An 11,723-nucleotide genomic window follows, 5' to 3' on the forward strand; every position below is an offset into this window, starting at 1 on the left:
TTGAGCTCGAAATCTATCAAAATGTAACTTTTACATATTGTATACCAAAATACAACTTTTCAGTAAATTATATAAATAGCGAGAGGAGATTTACGGTTTTTAAATTATATTGGAATTGCAAATGGACAGAAATCACGGTAGGGGTTTTGCAGTTTCTGTGTAAATGTGAAATACGTATAAATCGCGAGACAAGTATAGCGGTTTATACTTGTCTAAAAATGCCTATAATACCTGCAAAATAAATTAAAGGCTGCTAGGCCAAGATAAAGATAAAGATGATTTCTTTTTGTTATTCTGCGTTGACGATGATGGTGGAGTTTTGGAGTTAGCTTTTGCGTTCAATTGATAAATTAAAAAATTAATTGAAGAATTTTTTTTCTATTAATTTTATCATTTAATCTCATCTACAATAAGAAATACCAAAAAATAATCATCAAAATTCTTAAATTTTTTTGCATGACTATGATTTACAAATAAATATTTTTTAATATTATTTTAGTATTCTTTTGTTAAGTTTTGATTTTTTATCTATTATTTTTTTTTGGTTAATAATATGGATATTTTTGTTTAGAAGTTTTTTTATATGCATTGATGTATATTATTTTATTTTTTAATAGAATTTTTATTATTCGTTGTTCATATAAATTTTTTAATTATTTTTATTAATACATATTTTTTTATAGAACTTTATTTTTTATTTAATTTTGTATATTTTTTAGAGCAAGTTACCCAAATAAATTAATTAGAAACCAAAATTATCAAATTATAATTTTTGGATATTGCATACGCAAATGCAATTTTTATAAATCTATAGAAACTGCTAGAGGAGTCGCAAATTCTAAATGCACGCCGGTAGTTTACGTTAAATTTTGGAATGGCCAAAAACCACAACAGGAATCTCACGGTTTCTTCATGTTTTGACAAAAAAGCGATTGAGTGGTGAAAAAAAAAGCTATGAAACAATTGTTGAAGCTGATTCTTGAATGGGTTCAAACCAACGAGCTTCAGAATAAAAAGCGCAAGGTAATTAATGATGATAATGCAGTGACAAATCCTTTCACTGAACAGTTTCAAATTCAATTTATCAAAATCAGAACGTAAATGTCTCGAGCTTTTTTCATTAAATCAAACATATGTTTTACTCAGTAGCAACCGTGGATGGATGAAGCACCTCTAATGACAGCCATTCCTCCCGTACGATAAACGTTTCAAAATAGATTATCCTAAAATAGGAAAAATTTTAAGTGTACTAAAAATACTGGTATTTCAGTTGTTTTAACCGTTAATTTCAATTAATATATATTATATATATTTTTTATAATTCAGATCAACGGTTAAAACAACTAAAACACCGATATTTCTGGTACACTTGAATTTTTTCTTATCTTCTTTGCTATTTTTTTTGTGTGTAATCCACTAAGCAATTTATTAGAATAAATTGTTTGGCCTTTAAATTTACCAAAATACAACTTTTACAAAACGGATACCAAAATGCAATTTTTTCTTAATCTATGTAAATCGCGACAGGAGACCCACGATTTACAAATGCACGTAAACCGCTACAGGGGTCTCGTGATTTACGTTGAAACCCAAATGCACGTAATTTGTTATAGGGGTGCCGCGGATTATGTGGGAATTTCGAATTTGCATAAACCGCTATAGGGTCCAGCGGTTTATGCTTTGCCAAATTGGCCTATATATACCAGCCAAGAGGGAGTGGTGCATTTATAGAGAGTCATTTTTACACTTTCTCAAATGGATAGAGAGGAGAGCTTTTTGGTTCTAGTCCACTACTCTGGCAAAATAAAAAAAAAAGTAATAGTCATGGTGTTAAGTTCACTGATAAAGAAACGCTGAGTATTTTTTATCCGTTCGACGAATACTTTGGCGGATCTAAAGATGAGCATATTACAAAAGGCAGGGTTGTGTGGGGCCAAGTGGGTGAAGAAGGTGTTCTACAAGATTCCGATTGCGGTTATGTCAAGTGGTGTACAGTATGAAACATTTGTGTTAGGGTTGGACGAAGACATGCAGGTTTTGTTTCATTGTCGGTGGAGTTTTCCGGAGGTGAGAATACACGAGTTGTATGCCAAGTTGGAAGACAGTGTCGACAGTTCCGAGGCATCAGTGCCAAATTCGTAGTCCACGATGGTCGGGGGTGCTTCCACTTCGATGCCTGTCGTTGCACCTGGTTATCTGTTGGCTGCACCTCCATCTGTTCCACCATCGGCAGCTAGGTCACCTAGTTCGATTACTGGTCTTTTTGGCGACAGTGAGCTGGATCATGTTGAAAATGCGATGTGGGAAGATGATTCGGACGATAAGCCCGATCACATATTGGGGGATAGTGAGGATGAGGCTCCAGCGGCCCCACTTGCACCTCAGGGACCATACAGTTCTAGGTCCCACCAACAACCACCACATTTCTCGACCTTGAACTTGGAAGCAGTGGGCCAACAACCGGATGTAGTACACACCTTTGGAGGCCAAAGATTACACGAGAGCAATATTTCTAGGGAATTTCAGATTGACCAATCTTTCCAAAGTAAGGAGAAGGATGTGATAAGTGTTAAGGATTATAGCATTCGACGTGGAGTTCAGTATCGGGTTATGGAGTCAGATCATCTGAAGTACCATGGAAGATGCAAGGAGTTTGGGAATGGCTACACGTGGATGATTCGCATCACACTTCGGTAGCGTAAGGGTAACTGGGAAGTTAGAAGGTACAATGGATCTCACACTTACTTGGCCACTTCAATTTCGAGTGACCACCGACAGCTCGACTACCACGTAATTTGTGCGAGGATCTTTCCGTTGGTTCGGGCGGATGCATCGGTTACAATAAAGGTGTTGTAAGAAGCTATTGAGTCAACCTATGGATTCCGGCCTAGTTATAGGAAGGTGTGGAAGGCAAAACAGAAGGCAATTGCACAGATCTACGGGGATTGGGAAGAGTCGTACGCCGAGTTGTCCCAGTAGATCCTTGGGGTGCAAGCAACGAGGGATGGAACCGTTGCAGTGTTGAAGACTTCTCCAGTCCGTGTAGGTGATCAGGTTGATGAGTCTACAGAGTATTTTCATCGTCTTTTCTGGACATTCCCTCCATGCATTGAGGCATTTAGGCATTGTAAGCCACTAGTGAGCATTGACGGGACTCATCTGTATGGGAAGTACGGCGGGACTTTGCTTCTAGCTATTGCGCAAGATGGAAACTCTAATATCTTGCCCGTTGCGTTTGCATTTGTGGAGGGGGAGAATGCTGAGTCATGGGCCTTTTTTTTTATCTCACTTGCATCAACATGTGACCTCACAAGAAGGCATTCTAGTGATCTTTGACAGACACAACGACATTAAGGCTATACTGGAGGCACCTGACAGTGGTTGGCTACCGCCTCATGCATATTGAGCGTTTTGTATTCGACACGTTGCAGCTAATTTTGCCCTCAGTTTCAAGGACCATGATGCAAGGCGGCTGCTCGTGAATGCAGCGTATGCCAAGACTGAGGTAGATATGTGATTGGGCCAATCGATTGGAGTACGATAAGTGGACCTAACACCAGGATGGAGGCAAACAGTTTGGCCATATGACGACGAACATCTCCAAGTGTGTTAATTCTGTATTGAAGGGGACACGAAATCTGCCAGTTACTGCACTAGTGAAGTCTACATATGGGAGGCTAGCAGAGCTTTTTGTCATCTGAGGACAGACAGCAGAGGCGCAGTTGGGATCTGGCCACCGGTTTTGCCAGGCGCTGGTTAAGGCGATAGAGCACAATTTGAAGGATTCGAGGTGCTTCACTGTTACTCTGTTTGACAGACATCAGTCTAAGTATACTGTGGCTGAGACGACTCCTACAGGAAACTTCTCGCTGGGGACGTATCGGGTTTCCTTCAGAGATCACACTTGTGACTGCAGGTACTTTCAAGCTCTCCATTACCCGTGCTGCCATGCGATTGCGTGCTGTGCTCAGTCCTGGTTGGACTGGGCTACGTACGTTCATGAGGTTTATACCATGAGTAAGGTGTTCAGTGTATACCGGATGGGGTTCTTGCCCCCTGTTTCAGAGGGTCTATGGCCACCTTACGGCGGTCTGACTATCGTTCCTGATCCTAACATGACACGTGCCAGAGAAGGGCGACCAAGGTCAACCAGAATCCGTAACACCATGGATGAGGCCGATACTAGTAGGCCGAAGCGATGTGGGCTATGCAGACAGAACACACTCGCAGGACTTGCCCTCAGCGAGGATCCGCACCCAGAGCCGAGACATAGGTGTCATCAAGTTGTCATGATTAAGTTTCATTTTTCTTTCCTTATCTGTGTTGTTGCCCTGTTTTAGTCTATGTTGTTGTCGGTATGAATGTTTAGTCAAGTTGTTCTTTTTGTTCGTTTACGGTGATGTGTTTATTATAAGTGATTCTCTTGAGTAAAAGTATTCTGAGTAACGGTAAAGACTGCGTTCATCCGTCATAGTCCCGGTCCCAACAAACTCAAGAAACCCACACTTTTCCTCTCCTATTCTCTCTAGAAAACGTCACTTTCTCTTTCTAGAATCTGAAAATGTCCCAAACTGAATAATCCGTGACATCCTCAACCGTATTTATAGCAAAGCATAAACCGCTGGACTCCTGTAGCGGTTTATGCACATTTGAAATTCCCACATAATCCGCGACACTCTTATAACAGATTACGTGCATTTGGGTTTCAACGTAAACTGCGAGACCCTTGTAGCGGTTTACGTGCATTTGTAAACTGTGGATCCCCCGTCGCGGTTTACATAGATTAAGAAAAAATTGCATTTTAGTATCCGTTTTGCAAAAGTTAGGGTTTGTCTTTAATAAGCTCGACTCTTTTGAGCTTTTCAGATATGCACAATAAATAATTTATGAATATAGCCCATACGGGGTTTAATAATAATTATCATTTTTTTACATTTGCCACACATATTTTTAAAATTCATCCAATGAAACCCTAATTTCTTTCCATGTAAACTTAATACACTCCCCTATCTATCCACAGAGCCACCATCACCTACTCCACTCTTCTCTGGTCTTCATCGTCCCCGTCGTCGTCTAGCCCAACACTCGGTGCCGATCTTCGCCCATTTTGCGGCGTCATTCTTAGCCTCTCTCTTCCCGTCGTTCATTCGCAGTAAAAAGGAACAGATGAAGGAGCAGATGAAGTTTTATCTGTCTTTATGTCAAATGTTTCCATTTTCCATGTTATTTGTTCTTGGAACTTGAAAGTGTTCATTTATGATGATAACTTGAATGCCTTTCATATTTGATTGTCACACAGCATTGCAAATGCTAACTTGATGCACTCTTTATGTTCATTGGCATGACATGAATCTGATAAGTGTTTGATTCATTAAGGTAGTTCATTCTTGTGGATCTTCATTGTTGTGTATTAGTGCTTTTATTCTTGTGCTTGAGTTAATTAGTGATATATGATATAGTCAATGAGAGCTGTGACTTATGCAATAACACATTGAATGATTGAGTTGAACAGATTTTCAGCACGTTCTTACATTCTGAGGACAGAGGTCCGGGAACTCTCTTGGTCATTCCATTCATCATATGACATAATGGCTAATTCCTTGGATGGCACATCATTTTCAAATTTTTTAGCTGTATCTTATGACAGATTTGGTTGCAGACAATAATGAAGAATCAAATTTTGTGTAAAAAGGTGCTGTTTCTTTTACTAATTATTGAGGTAGAAGCTGTCCTAAGGGAACTGGGAATTGATAATCTATTGAAGTGTTATATAACTAATAATTAGCATATAGAATAGTCCGAAGGAGTTAATAGCATATTCATTGTCACATTTCACATTCTTACTTCAATCAAATGGTGCCTGGAATACTGATCATGCTTCTTATTTGATTTCAACTTTTAGCCATACACTCTAGAAAGCTCTGCTGATGCTACCAGAAACTTGTCTCAACAGAATCTCAACTTCTAAGAACTTCTATTGAAGGAGTTGAGCTAAAGCCGTGAATAAAGAGCTAGAAGATGCAAAATATGAATTGATCTTTTCAAAGCATTGCTACAACGGCTAGAGTTAGCATAGAAGCTGGATCAACATTCGGTTGGCAGAAGATTGTTGGCAGACAGGGGAAAGCCATAGGCATTGACCGTTTCAAAGCAAGTGTTCCAGCAGGGAAGATATACAAAGAGTTTGGTATCACCAAGGAAGTTGTTGCTACTACAAAAGAACTTCCATAAATCCTCCGAGTTTTCTTGATTTTTGTTTCTTTTTATTCAGAACTTTTAAATTTCAATAGTGGTATGGAATATGGATTTCAATTATGAATCTGTTTCTTGAGAAATAACTTTAGCCACAATAACAAAGATTAGATTACTCTTGAAAATAGTTCTCAGATGAGAGACATAGACTGAAGGATGAGTGGAATCAACGAAGTTTTATGAATTTGTAACAACTCTTTTGACTTGTGAGTTTTTTTTTGCTGTGATGTAGCACTTATTCATATATAATGCAATTAATTTAGCTAAAAGGATTGGTATCTGAAGCATCTTGCTTAAATGATTATTCAGAATTCTTTAAGGCTCATTCAATCTTAAAAATTGAAAATGTAAAAAAAAAGAATAAAAGGTGTAAGCATGCTTCAAAGTGAGGAGAAATGACTATGCAACCTGGTTATTTAATTTCAATCTATGTTTTGAGCTGACTATTAATTGCAAATAAAAATGAACCCTGGTCTGTTTTGTACAGATTAACAATACTAAATAAAAAATTATATTTGAGGAATGCCCTTATTTCTATGAATGCTAGATGAAAGATGAACATACAATTTCAACCTGTACATAACATACTCATCTCACTATAACAAAACTAAAAGGTACAACAATACCAAGAATAAATATGCCTTGAAATATAAATTTGTTTTAGCAAATTCTAAATTGCATATGATATGATGCAGTTTAATTTTTCTAGTGTAGAACCTTCTTTTCTTGAAATTTGAGTCCCAACAACTACTTAAATGCTTTATGTCATTATTCATATTCATACAGATGAACCAGAAGATACAACATAACATTAACAAAATTGGAAAAAGAAAATGTCATCAATAACATCCATGTGCCACTTAAGGTTTAATCATTGATTTTAGGAGAGACCAATGACTTTTTCAGTTGCTGTGTGCCTGTATCAAGATCAATGTCATAGAAGCATGGTCTAGTTGGAAGCCCTGGCATGGTGCTTATTGTTCCAACCAATGGATAAATGAAACTAGCTCCAATGCCGGTTCTAACTTCTAACATCGCTTATGGGTAAGAATTTGTCAATGAAGTTGAATATGTTATTGTTCTGAAATTGAATTAAAAAAAAAAAAAGAATTTGTGCGGATTCAAATCTCAAAAGTACAATTAGTGAAGATCTAATTACATGAAAAACTTGTAGAATTTTACAAAATAAAATCAAGAATAGAAAGCTTTATTTAAAACCAAAAGCAATCTTAAAAAAATTAATTAGAACAAAACTAATGGCCTGCTAAGCGAGAACTTGAGGAAGCAGTTAGAGAGGTGGCATAAACGTCAATGACCACCGTATCACTGGTTGTCCCTGTCGTCCGCCACCTCGTCATTGCTTAAACATGTAATCTTCCTCTTCTTCATTCTCGTTGCCATCGTCGAGATTGGTGTCATGGTCTCTTCTCTTCAATGTTGCCGTTGGTGAAGCCAGCAACCATCATCCAAGATTTTATTTCCAAGCATGTCGTCGAAAGTCTTTCATAACATTATGAATTGATTTTGAAGGTAGGGTAGGGTTTTGCTGCCGCTTTCAATGCTTCATTTGCCTCACGATTAACTTGGGATGGTTTTGAAATATTCAAAGACTTGCTATCTATTTCCCTAATTTCTAGCAAGTTATTCTTGTGATGAATGTAAATCATTGGACTTTCCGCCAATTTAAATCAACGTTTCCAATACCATGGTGCATCAGAAACGCCCAAAAGACTTAAGCTGATTTTAGACTGACCCCAAAAGTTATATTTTGGTAAATTTAAACTTTAAACATGGTATGTCTAAAACGAGCACAACAATTATGTGTTTATTGGATGCGCCACATTTATATAGACCATTAGATTTAATTAGATGAAAATCAAAGGCTAATATGAAAGAAGAGCATTGATGGACTCTAATAAATACAGAATATCCTACTACATAAATAAATGCTTTAAATGGCTGATGATTTTCAGTGGCTAAGAGAAGGGGGTTGAATTGAATCTTAGCCCCCTTTTTTTGCTTGTTAAAACTTGCTGGTCTTTGAAACAACTTCTGGAGACTTTTTTATTTTTGTCTCGTACCCAGCCACGAGACTTTTTCTTTTTATCTCATAACCCGGCACGAGATATTTTTTGGTTTAATCTCCTATGCAGTAGAAACAGAAATGGAGTAGAAGAGAGAGAGAATCACACTACGATATATCCTAGTTTAGCTGCCAAGTGCAATGCATCCTACATCCAGTCTCCATCACAACAATGACGGAATTTCACTATAATCTTCATGATTACATACACCAATTCTCCCTAGGAACTACCCTTCCTATCCGGGACAAGTCCAGAATCTAAACCCCAATCCTGAACTGGACTTGGTTGCTGCCAAGCTTTCAACTGCTAAGTGCTAACCTAACTTGCAAGGGGATTCCCACAGAATCATGAAACACAACACAGATGTACAAAGGACCTCTAAGGACATCTATGGCTTTTTCTTTTAATTTTGCACTCTCTGCCTTTTCCGCTCTATGGCTTTTTCTTACAAACCTCACTATTTGCCTTTTTCCATGAGACTCAAGCCAGACAAAATTAAACAGAAAAATACAAAATAGAAAGCATTGAAGGAGAAGAACTTCTGTTAACTTGGAGAGCTATAAGAACTCTGTGCCTTATACTCTCACTCCTTACTTCAAGTCCTGGCTGTTCTCCTTTATTTATAGAAGAGGAAGCCTCCAAGATTGAAGTTCTTGAACCAAGCCAACTTCTTATTCTTCATGCAAACTGGTTCGGCCAGAGAGAGAGGAGAGGAAACTGAATGTGAAACCCAACATGCAATTACCTCTGTGTCTTCCTTTTGCACAAATCTTCACCAATATGAGCCATCCATCTTGACTTGCGCTCCAAGAAGGATCCTTATCCTTTGATGAGTTCTTGATGATGACAGCTTCTTCTGCTTAAACTTCTGCATCCTCCATCACGTAGCTACTGTAGCTATCTCCTGTGGTGGTTGATCAAAAGCTGAGACAAGTCATCCCTTAAGGATCTTCTTTCTCTGACCGAGATTATTTTCTTCCATTTTTGGGTATGGAGAGCATGAGATTACTTCACCAAATCTTACCCCTTTTTGGTGAAGATCTCAGCCACAACATACTTTTTATTTTCTTTTTCTTGCCATCATTACAATGGTCTTTAGCTTGCTTCTAGCTTCTTTTTCATCACTCTGATAGCTTACAAAAGCTTCCATGCTTTCTCTGTGAAATGACCGAATGCAAGAGGAGAGATGAGAGAGAAGAGAGAAAACTTTTAATGGATTTGAATGAATAAATCAAACTGAATTAATTCACTTCCCTTTTTCTTGCTTTAGGTAGCGTGTAGCATTGATGAGGACAATCAAATCAATTGCTAATTTCTCTCTCATGGTTCCCATGTGATTAATGATAATTGAATTAAATTTGGAATCCATCACATGAGAGAGAGATCCGTTGGAAGCAAGAAGCATTTTCTTTCTCTGTTTTCTTCATTTCGGACCAAGCAAGCTAGCAAAAATGAATTTAGGCTAATAGTAATAATGACTGAGTTCTGGCCCAACTAATCAAAGAAACAATTCAGCCACTTATTGTATTACAAATTTTGGGTAAAGCTGAATGTTTGGCTTCATGTTGGGCTAGCCAATTTTTTCGGCCCAACATCAGAATCTGCATAACAAAGTTATTAAATTAACACATATAAACAGCAGACGCATGTGGTGTTGCCTTCTTCGGTGGTGAGTGAGGAATGGAGGTTTGAGACTCCTCTTCTTCTTCTTCTTCCATGATTGGATCCTTGTTCTTTCCAGGCTTTCTCCTTGATGAAGTTTTCTGCACTATCACTTTCCTTCTCATTATTTTAGTTTGTTTGGATGATGGTGAGTGAGATGAGGAGGATGTGGAGTGTATATGAATGTGTGTATGGGTTTGAAGAGTTGAGAATGGGGGACTTTTTGGTAAGGGAGTTCGGTTACTCTTCCTTGGGGCAACCTTCTTTTTCATGTTAAGAAAAATGGAGAAGGGAGAAGGAAGATAAAGAGAGAGGCCGAGGTGAGTGGAGAAAGGTGGGAGGTTAAGGGAGCATTAAATGCTGATTAGAGAGAGAAGTGGGGTAGTTATTACCCATTAAGGAGCGCGGTTATTAACCAATGAGGGATTTTAAAATTAAAATTGAATGGTTAGCTCCTAGAATCAAGGGATGAGGGATGGATAAAGATTTGATTTGACAACAACACTTTTCTACAAGATTTGATATGACACCTTCCAAAAACAATGTGATTAAAAAAATGAGAAACTCAAAAACGGGTCAGAGTAAGGTCAAAGAGATTTGGTGGGGCCTAAGATAATTGACATCAGTTCAGTCTCCCCCTGAATCATGGCCCGTTCATCACAGCCTGAAATTTGTCTCCTGCTTTCCTACGAGACAAAACCAAACAGAATAAAAAATTCACAAATTTTCAACAGAGCTTAATTCTATCATTCCCAAACTTTTTCTTAAAGAGCAAAATTTGTCTTCACATAGGAGTTTTGTAAAAATGTCAACAAGTTGGTCTTCAGATTTTACAAATTGAATATCAATAGTTTCCTTTTGCACATGCTCTCTAATAAAATGATATTTGATTTCAATGTGCTTAGTTCTTGAGTGCAGAACAGAGTTCTTAGAAATGTTTGTAGCACTCATATTGTCACAAAATAAGGATATACTATTGATTTTTAATTTGTAATCTTCCAACTGTGTTTTCAACCAAATTAATTGTGAACAACATGCAGATGCGAAAATATATTCAGCTTCGGCTGTGGATAGAGCTACTTTGGCTTGTTTTTTGCTTGACCACATATTGAGTGAGCTTCCAAGGAAGCAACACATACCGGATGTGCTCCTTCTATCCACCCTATCTCCCGCATAATCTGCATCACAAAATCCCACTGCACAAAAATCATCAGATTTTGGATACCATAAGCCATAATCACTAGTTCCCTTAATGTATCTAATGATGCGTTTAACGGCCGAAAGATGGGATTCTTTTGGGTGAGATTGAAATCTTGAACATACACCCACACTTTGAACAATATACGGTCTAGAGGAAGTAAGATACATGAGTGAACCTATCATTCCTCTATACTTTGTTTCATCCACATCTTTACCATTATCATCCTTTTCAAGTTTAGTGTTTGGATGCATTGGAGTTCCCATTGGTTTGGAATTTTCTAGGCCAAATTTCTTGATTATTAATTCTTTGGCATACTTTCCTTGGTGAATAAAGGTGTCACTAGGAGTTTGTTTAATTTGGAGGCCAAGAAAGAATGTTAGCTCTCCCATTAAACTCATTTCAAACTCACTAGTCATGATTTTTTCAAACTCTTCACACAAGGATTCATTGGCCGACCCAAACACAATGTCATCCACATAAACTTGAACTAGAAGAATATCATCATTATATGCTTTAATAAATAA

The 11,723-nt window shown here is 37.7% G+C and overlaps 2 long non-coding RNA genes across 2 annotated transcripts in view; one reads left to right on the forward strand and one right to left on the reverse strand.

Annotated features, from left to right (window-relative positions):
• Positions 1 to 7,065, reverse strand: part of LOC110263520 — a 16,843-nt gene extending 9,778 nt beyond the window's left edge. The window contains exons 1-2 of the long non-coding RNA XR_002349315.1: positions 7,055 to 7,065; positions 1,353 to 1,360 (exon numbers count right to left, since the gene is read on the reverse strand). This is a non-coding gene — a long non-coding RNA (uncharacterized LOC110263520). The remainder of the gene's footprint in view (positions 1 to 1,352; positions 1,361 to 7,054) is intronic.
• On the forward strand, positions 4,955 to 6,514 carry LOC107648406. Its single transcript, XR_001621914.2, has 2 exons — positions 4,955 to 5,692; positions 5,903 to 6,514. It is a non-coding gene; the product is annotated as an uncharacterized LOC107648406 (long non-coding RNA).

Source organism: Arachis ipaensis, chromosome B06 (genome assembly GCF_000816755.2).
Source record: "Arachis ipaensis cultivar K30076 chromosome B06, Araip1.1, whole genome shotgun sequence".
In the NCBI taxonomy this organism is placed as follows: domain Eukaryota; kingdom Viridiplantae; phylum Streptophyta; class Magnoliopsida; order Fabales; family Fabaceae; genus Arachis; species Arachis ipaensis.